Raw genomic sequence first — 10,061 nt, 5'->3', positions numbered from 1 at the left:
TTCAAGGAGCTTCACAGCAGCATTGTGTCATGCCCCAACATATCGTGAAAGTTCAGTCAATACTTTTAAAATTGGACCCAAATACAATACAGAAACTCTGACATGCCGAAAAGGGATTTGAAGCTTTATAAAGAGTGGATCCCATTTGCACCCCACATAGCCCTATCTTGCTTTTTATGGGCCCTGAATTTAAAGAACTGCAGAGAGTTATACTAAAACAGAAAAACAATTTTTGAAACTTCCAGTCAGTGATCAACACATAGCTTGTGAAGGTGCAGTTTAACAAAAACATAGCATACAATAAGCCTATCAAGGAAGTATTTGAAATAAAATTGGAGTATGTTAATTGGCATAATTTGCATGAGAAACTGACAAGATTACAGCTCACTGAAGCTAATTTCCTGTGTTTGTAGATGTGAAAATAGTCCAAGACAGAATAGAAATAACAAAAATGCATGGCACATAAGAAAGAAAATTAAATGATCAATCTTCTCAAAATATTGTCCATAACTACTTTAGCCCTGAAATCCCTCTTCCACAAGCTCTGCTAGGTTTTCTGCTTTCACTAAATATTTTCAATCACATGGATACCGAATATTAATGCAACAGTCTTTCTGCGTAAATAATAGACTGAGCAGCAGATATTGAAGGTAGAATGTTTATTACTGAATAGAACAATCACTAATAAATACAATTCAGTGAATTGTATAATACAATTTATGAATGCTCTGACATGAATTTCCAGTTCACTCAACTGCAATACTATATTGTTCTATTGTGTGCAAGTATGACTTTTTTTAAAAAGTAGGTTTGCAAATATAAGTCTGGTTAAAATGGTTGGGAGGTCCATGGATATCTCAGATAGTGTGTAATAGAGACGAGATACTACTAGGCTTTTTGCCCAATCTTTAATTAATTATCTTGTTGAGGACAGCAGTAAAACCAGTCACAGTGAATCTGCATGAGCTACTGAATCATGGGGCTGGATTTCATGTTCCCATGGTGTGAATTTAAAATCCAGCAAGTGACCTTTCCCCTCGACCTGTCTGAAATGTTAAGGGTCGGAAGGATGGCCCACTTGCGCTTGGGCCCATTCAGTCTGTTATATATTCATGTAATTACTCAAATGGTAATTCTTATTTTTATCCATTCACAGGATGAGGGCATCACTGGCTAGACCAATATTTTATGCCCATCCCTAATTGCCCAGAGGACAGTTAAGAGTCAAACACATTGCTGTGTGTCTGGAGTCACATGTTGGTCAGACCAGGTAAAGATGGCAGCTTCCTTCTCTAAAGGACATTAGTGAACCAGATGGGTTTTTAACAACAAATAGATGGATTCATGGTCATCATTAGACTCTTAATTCCAGATTTTTATTGAAGTCAAGTTCCTCCAGCTGCTGTTGTGGGATTTGAATCTGAGTGCCCAGGACATTACCTGGGTCTCCGCATCAACAGCCCAAGAATAATACCAGTAGGCCATTGCTTCCCTCAGTTCATAGCCATTTAAAGCTGTTATTGCCCCCATCCAATACAATACCTGCAGTGAGGGATGTAGTGGTGTACCTTCCCTATCTCTAAGCTAGAAGGTCTGGGTTCAAGCCCTGCCTACTCCAGAGATGTGTAATAATATGGAATCATAGAATCAGACATTTCAAAAGAGGCCCTTTGGCTCATTGAGTCTCTACCATGAAAAATATACTACTACCTGGACTAGAGCCCCTTTCTCACACTACGCCCACGGCCTTGATTGCTACAACTCTTCATGTGTTCAGCCAAGTACTTTTTAAAGGTTCTGAGGTTTCCTTCTTTCCACTCTCTCTAAGGCAGTGCATTCCAGACATCGCTGGACAGGTTAATGTATATTAAAAATTTACTGACCTTCAAGCGAATTGGGGACAGAGGTGAGTGCAGTGGAAATCACTAAAGAGCAGGTGCTGGGGAAAATGAGAGGTCTGAAGGTGGATGAATCATCTGGACCAGATATGGACTACATCCCAGGCTTCTGAAGGAGAGAGCTGAGGAGATCATAAAGGCATCGGTGGTGATCTTTGAGGAATCACTGGTGTCAAAGAGGGTTCCCAAAGGACTGGAAAATGGCTAATGTCATATTCCTGGTTAAGAAGGGATGGAGGCAGATGACAGGAAATTATAGGACAGTTAGCCTGACCTAGATAGTTGGTAAAATTTTAGAATTCATTATTAAGGATGCGATTGTAGAGTCCTTGGAAGCGCATAGTAAAATAGGGCTGCATCAGCACGGCTTTGTCAAGGAGAGGTCATGCCTAACAAATCTGTTAGAATTGTTTGAGGAGGGAACAAGCAAGTTAGACAAATGAGAGCCAGAGAATGTGATCTATTTGGATTTATAGAAAGCTTTTGACAAGATGTCATGCGGGAGCCAGCAAAATAGGAGACCATGATGCTTGGGCCAAGATTCTAGCATGGGTAGAGGGTTGGCTGACTGGTAGAAGGCAGAGAGTAGGGATAAATGGATCTTTTTCAGTATGGCAGCCTGTGACTAGTGGAGTTCCACTGAGGTATTTGGGACCACTACTGTTCATGTTATACATTAAATATCTGGACAAAAGAACTGAGGGCGTTGTTGACCATATTGCAGATGACACAAAGATGGTTGGAGGAGCAGGTAGTGTTGAGAAAGTGCGAGGCAGCAGAAGGACATGGACAGGCTAGGATGGTGGGCAAAGAAATGGCAGATAGAATAAAATGTGGGAAAGTGTGTTGTTATGCACTTTGGTAGGAAGAATAGAGGTATAGATTATTTTCTAAATGGGAAAAGGCTTTGGGAATCTGAAGCACAAAGGGACTTAGGAGTCTTAGTTCAGGATTCTCTTCACGTTAACATGCAGGTTCAGTTGGCAGTTGGGAAGGCAAATGCAATGCTAACTTTCATTTCAATTTTTATTATTCATTCACAGCATGAGGGAATTACTGGCTAGGACAGCATTTAATGCCAATCTCTAATTGTTCAGGAGGCAGTTAGACTCAACCGCATTGCTGTGGGAGTAGAGTGACATGTAGGCCAGATCACGTAAGGATGGCAGTTTCCTTCTCTAAAGGATATTAGTGAACCAGATGGCTCTTCTGACAATCAGCAATGGATTCATTGTCATCATTAGACTCTTACTTCCAGATTTGTTTCATTGAATTCAAATTCCTCCATCTTCCATGGCAGGACTTAAACCCAGGTCCCCAGAACATATCTGGGTCTCTGGATTAACAATTCAGCAATAATACACCAGGCCATTCTCTCCTCATTCTGCTCAAATGCAACAGCAGGGATGTACTGCTGAAGTTATGTAAGGCTCTGGTCACACTTCATTTGGAATATTGTGAGCAGTTCTGGGCCCTGTATCTAAGGAAGGATGCACTGGCTTTGGAGCGTGTGCAGAGAAAGGTGACAAGAATGATCCACAGGATGAAGGGCATGTCACACGAGGAATGGTTGAGGACTATGAGTTTGTTCTAAATGAAATTTATAAGAATGAGGGGAGTCCAATTGAAACTTACAGGGTATGGAGAGGCCTGGAGAGTCTGGATACAGAGGGCGTGTTTTCACAAGTAGGAGAGACTAGGATCTGAGGGCACAACCTCAGAGCAAAGGGTTGACCCTTTAGAACTGACATAAGGAGGATTCCTGATGAAGGGCTTTTGCCCGAAATGTCGATTTTCCTGCTCCTCAGATGCTGCCTGACCAGCTGTGCTTTTCCAGCACCACTCTGATCAAAACATAAGGAGGAATGTCCTCAGCTAGAGGGAGGTTAATCTGTCGCACTTCTTACCATATAGGACTGTGCAGGCCAAGTCATTGAGTGTATTTAAGTTAGAGATAGATAGGTTCTTAATCAGTAAGGGAATTAAGGATTATGGGGAGAAGGCAGAGAATGGAGTTGAGAAACAGCAGTCATGATCGAATGACAGAACAGACATGATGGGCCAAATGGGCCAAACTCTGCTCCTGTATCCTATGGTCAATATACCCCTGTTGGACCCCTATAATACACTAATACAGATGAGGCTGAACCAGTGTTTTATAAAAGATTTATCAAAACCTCCTTGTGTGGTTTGGATACTTTGCTCTTGTCAGTAAAACTCACGATCCCATATGTTTCACTAACCACTTTCTCAGTTTTGGTTTTTGCAAGGTAAAATCAACCACACTTCCTTTTCATTTGTCATTCAGTGACCATTTGTATGTTTCGTTTGAAATGTTGGTGGGTTGCTGACATTCCAGCATGAGTTAAAGCCTTCAGGAGAGTAGAATGACTCTAGAGGCAAAGATATAGAACACAAGCCTTGCAGCTTTGAACTACTGGAATTGCTTCACAAAATAGACCAAAGTGCACCCAATATACTGTTCACAAGCTTGATTTACGTATGTGTGTACAGAGAGAATGCATATGTATGTTACAATCCCAGACCAGGCCACCAAATTTATGTTCTATCTAGTTGGGCAGCAGGAAGTATTTTCTTTTAAAATGTAGACCAAGTGTGAGATCCATGGAATTTGCTAACAAAAAGCCACAACATTTTCTAGTTTTGAACAAGGAACAATAAAATTTGTCATACAATGTTACAATAGTTATACAGTCTACAGTACATATATAACCCATTTTTTTAACATCCAGAATTAACATGTAGTAAATATAAATAATGCATGGATTTCACCATGCAAACAAGACAACGTAAAACCTACAACAGCAGTCACATGTCATGGAATCTCTGAGAAGAAAAGACAGATTAATCATTCTTGAGACCGTAATGCAAAGATCAGTATTGGTTACAATAGTGTGAAAATAAAAGAGTTTATTGGCATTCCAGAGAATGAAATGTAATTCACACTGAAGTACATCAAAGACAAAGATGCTCTGTGCTCACAATACACAGTACAGTACCGTTTACAAGGAAGCTCACCATCATCTTTTCCAGAGTGATTTGGGATGGGCAATAAATGCTATCCCAGCAAATGGTACCCATGGAAAAGTAATTTTTAAAAAAGAGTTTCTTAATAGTGCAGGACCAAAATTTAATACCCAAACTTCATGGCAGGCAGAATCCATGAGTCTGATTAACAAAGTGTAGTATCCATGATGGTAAAGTACTTCTTAGTCATCTCAAGCTGTGTGATTGTTATTTTAATCAAACTCTTCAGACATTTTATAAGATACATGGGACTTGAACCTAGTCCTTCTGGTTCATAGGTAAGGACACTGTCACCATACCACAATGGAGCTGTCAATGGATCAGAGCAAGCAATGTCTATCATTTAATCTACAACAAATTCAGACATGGGATGAAAAAAACCCAGTCATGGAGAGTTTTGGCAACCAAAGGTCTAAAATCGCTTTTGTCCTCTCAAACATATACCATAAAAACTGACAACATGTCATGGCTCAAATATTGTTTCTCAAAATGTTATTTTCTGGAAAAGGTTTATTTAATTTATTTTTGAATGGATGTACACTAACTGCTTTAATCTATTTCATTGGGAATCTTCAACTGATTAACCACTCAATGAAATATTGCTTCCACAGATTAGTTTTGGATGTATCCCTAGCATGGTCATACCTTCAGATTCCACCATTGTGAACAATAGACAATTTGCGCAGGAGTAGGCCATTCGGCCCTTCAAGCCAGCACCACCATTCATTATGATCATGGCCTCCATTTGGCCTCCACTTCCTTCTGGGGCAGAGCATTCTATATACCCACTACTCTCTGGGTGAAGAAGGTTATCTTCAACTCTGTTCTAAAGGGCCTACCTCTTATTTTTAAACTGTGTCCTCTGGTTCTGGACTCACCCATCAGCGGAAACATGCTTTCTGCCTCCAGAGTGTCCAATCCATTAATAATTTTACACGTCCTAATCAGATTCCCCTCATCCTTCTAAACTCAAGCCCAGTCGCTCCAATTTTTCAACATATGATAGTCCTGCCATTCCAGGAATTGACTCCGTGAACCTACGCTGTACTCACTCAATAGCCAGAATGTCCTTCCTCCAATTTGGAGACTAAAACTGCACACAATGCTCCAGGTGCGGTCTCATCAGGGCCTTGTACAGTGCAGAAGGATCTCTTTACTCCTATACTCAACTCCTCTTTTTATGAAGGCCAGCATGCTATTAGCTTTCTTTCTGCCTGCTGTACCTGCATGCTTGCTTTCATTGACTGATGTACAAGAACACTTAGATCTCATTGTACTTCCCCTTTACCTAACCTGACTCCATTTAGATAGTAATCTGCCTTCCTGTTCTTGCCACCAAAGTGGATAACCACACATTTATCCACATTAAACTGCATCTGCCATGCATCCATCCACTCACCTAGCCTGTCCAAGTCACCCTGTATTCTCTTTACATCCTCCTCACATTTCACCCTGCCACCCAGCATTGTGTCATCAGCAAATTTGCTAATATTACTTCTCAGGCCTTCATCTATATCATTAATATACATTGTAAACAGCTGCAGTCCCAGCACCGAACCTAGCGGTACCCCACTGGTCATCGCTTGCCATTCCAAAAGGGACCCATTTATCACTACTCTTTGTTTCCTGTCAGCCAGCCAATTTTCAATCCAAGTCAGTACCTTGCTCCCAATACCATGTGCCCTAATTTTGCTCACTAAACTCCTGTGTGGGACCTTATCAAAGGCTTTCTGCAAGTCCAGGTACATTATATCCACTGGTTCTCCCTTATCCATCTTCATAATTACATCCTCAAAAATTTCCAGAGATTAGCCACAAGGTTATGGTCGACAATAACTATCTAGTCTCTTCAACATCCTAAAAGAAGCTATCATATCAGCTCTCACCCCACTCTTTTCTCCTAAGAATGTGATGAATTTGCATAATCACTCCTCATTATCCGAACTATGAATCATTCTGGATGATCCCTTCTGAGTTCACTCAATAATTGTAATATCCTTTTCTAAAATAACACTAGTTATTTTAGTATTGACAGACTTGCCTCACTAGCTCTGGTTAACATTGATCTTTTATTATATCCTGATCTTGATACCTTGGAAACGTCTCTGACTTAAAGGGGCAGCAGCAAAAGAACTTTGAGGTCAGGCATAATCTCATAGAATGTGTGATGGAAGGAAGATACACAATGTTTTCAGAAGGATTTGGTCAGGCTTAATGCTTGGACAAGAACATGGCAGATGAAATATAATGCGCACAATGCAAGGTTAGAAGAACCAAAAATGTAAATAAATGCTTGGTAGCACAGTAATCAAACATTGCTCAAGAGAGTCCAGATGTTGAAGCTTTTCATCTTGCACTTGTCAAAATTAGGATGCAAAACGTAGATTTGAAAACAAAAGGCATTATTTCTACAGAATTAGAAAAAGGTATTGATTGATTGGACCATAATTGATATGGAAATATAGCAGGAACAGTTATTGTTAATCTTAATTCCCAGACAAGGGACATAGTTTCTGATTGGTTTGGATGTTGTCATGGGGATCCAGTAGTGTTTGGCTATTTATATGACCTCATTATTTGACAAAGGTGCAATGTATGTACACATCCCTGACACAAAAGGATCACACTGAGTCCAGCTGATGATCATAATTGCTTTCTGGTGTAACCCTGAGTACAGTCCAGATTATTTGATAAATGATTTCCAATTGCAGAATCATACATACATTTTTTCTGAGGCTTGCAAACACAAGCTGGTTGGGAATAAGTGCCATAAAAATGATCAATATTATGTATCGTTTGATATAGCCTAGCAGTTGTTGAGATGTGTCGTCTACTTACCTGACACCACACTGGCACTGGAAGTCAAATATTACACTTCTCATGTGTTTGGAAGGCAAAATATCTTTTTGGCTTGATGGTAGCAAACTTTTAATGGAGGAAGAACTGGTGTGCCTTTACTTCATGCATGTTGTTTAAATTTTGAGACACCTTTCCCTTTCAGGGTAATCTGCAGGACACTGGGCACTGTTCAGGGCCAAAAGCAGCGGATGGAATGGCTTTGAATACACTCTGGTGATATAAGAAAGATAATTTGATATACGTATGCATTGTCATGCAAGGTAATTTTGATATGACAGGTGGTGACAGCCAACTGGTATCATCACTGAACTGTTAATCTCAGCACTCAGGTAATATTCTGGGGACCGCGGTTGGAATTCTGCCACAACAGATGGGAGAATTTGAAATTTGAATCCAATAAATATCTGGAATTAAGAGTCTAACGAGGACCACAAATCGATTATCAGAATAACTCATGTAGTGCCCTTATGTCCATTAGGGAAGGAAGCTGACCATCCTTACCAGGTCAGGCCTACTTAGGACTCCAGACCCACAGCATTGTTGTTGAGGGGAGTTCCTATTGGGGGGAATGATCTTGAAATCATTATTCCGGGGGTGGAGGGGGTTCCTGTTGGGGGGAATGGTCTCGAGATCATTATTCTGGAGCAGACAGTAATGGAAAGGGCTCCTGTTAGGGGTAATGGACTTGAGGTTATTATTTTGGGGGTCAGGCTATTGGAGGGTGTTCCTGTTGGGGAGAATGGTTTTGTGATCATTATTCTAGGGAAGCGGGTATGGGGAGGATTCCTGTTGGGGGGAATGGTCTTGAAATCATTGTTCTGGGAGGGGGCTATTGGAGGGAGTGCCTGTTGGAGCGAATGGTTTTGAGATCATTACCCTAGGGAAGGGGGTATTGGTGGGCGGATTCCTGTTTGGGAAAATTATCTTGAGACCATTATTCTGGGGGAGGGGGTAATGTAGTGTAGTGGGTTACTGTTTGGGGGAATGGTCTTGAGATCATTATTCTGGGGGAGGGGGTATTGTAGTGGGTTACTGTTTGTGGGGAATGGTCTTGAGATCAATATTCTGGGGAGGGGGTATTGTGGTGTAGTCAGTTACTGTTGGGGGAATGGTCTTGAGATCATTATTCTGGGGTAAGGGGTATTGTAGTGTAGTGGGTTTCTGTTGGGGGGAATGGTCTTGAAATCATTATTCTGGAGAGGGACTATTGTAGTGGGTTACTGTTTGGGGGAATGGTCTTGTGATCCTTATTCTGGGGAGGGAGTATTGTAGTGGGTTACCCGCACTGCCCGGTTCTACCTCCTTCCCAAGATCCACAAGCCTGAACACCCTGGCCGACACATTGTCTAAGCATGCTCCTGCCCCACTGAACTCATCACTACCTACCTCGACACTGTCCTATCCCCCCTAGTCCAGAAACTCCCCACATACGTTCGAGACACCACCCATGTCCTCCACTTCCTCCAAGACTTCCGTTTCCCCGGCCCCCAATGCCTCATCTTCACCATGGATATTCAATCCCTCTATACCTCCATCCGCCATGACCAGAGCCTCCAAGCCCTCCGTTTTTTCCTCTCCAGACGTCCCCAACAGTACCCTTCCACCGACACTCTCATTCGTTTGGCTGAACTGGTCCTCACCCTTAACAATTTCTCCTTTGAATCCCACTTCCTCCAGACCAAAGGGGTAGCCATGGGCACACGTATGGGGCCCAGCTATGCCTGCCTCTTTGTTGGCTATGGAGAACAGTTGATCTTCCGTAATTACACTGGCACCACTCCCCACCTCTTCCTCTACTACATTGATGACTGCATTGGCGCCACCTCGTGCTCCCGCGAGGAGGTTGAGCAATTCATCAACTTCACCAACACATTCCACCCTGACCTTAAATTTACCTGGACCATCTCTGACACCTCCCTCCCCTTCCTGGACCTCTCCATCTCCATTAGTGACGACCGACTTGACACTGACATTTTTTACAAACCCACCGACTCCCACAGCTGCCTGGATTACACCTCTTCCCACCCTATCTCTTGCAAAAATGTCATCCCGTATTCCCAATTTCTCCGCCTCCGCCGTATCTGCTCCCAGGAGGACCAGTTCCACTATAGAACACACCAGATGGCCTCCTTCTTTAGAGATCGCAATTTCCCTTCCCACGTGGTTAAAGATGCCCTCCAACGCATCTCGTCCACATCCCGCACCTCCGCCCTCAGACCCCACCCCTCCAACCGTAACAAGGACAGAACGCCCCTG

The sequence above is a fragment of the Chiloscyllium punctatum genome, chromosome 6, assembly GCF_047496795.1.
Source record: "Chiloscyllium punctatum isolate Juve2018m chromosome 6, sChiPun1.3, whole genome shotgun sequence".
In the NCBI taxonomy this organism is placed as follows: Eukaryota; Metazoa; Chordata; class Chondrichthyes; order Orectolobiformes; family Hemiscylliidae; genus Chiloscyllium; species Chiloscyllium punctatum.
This window is presented reverse-complemented; position numbering follows the sequence as displayed.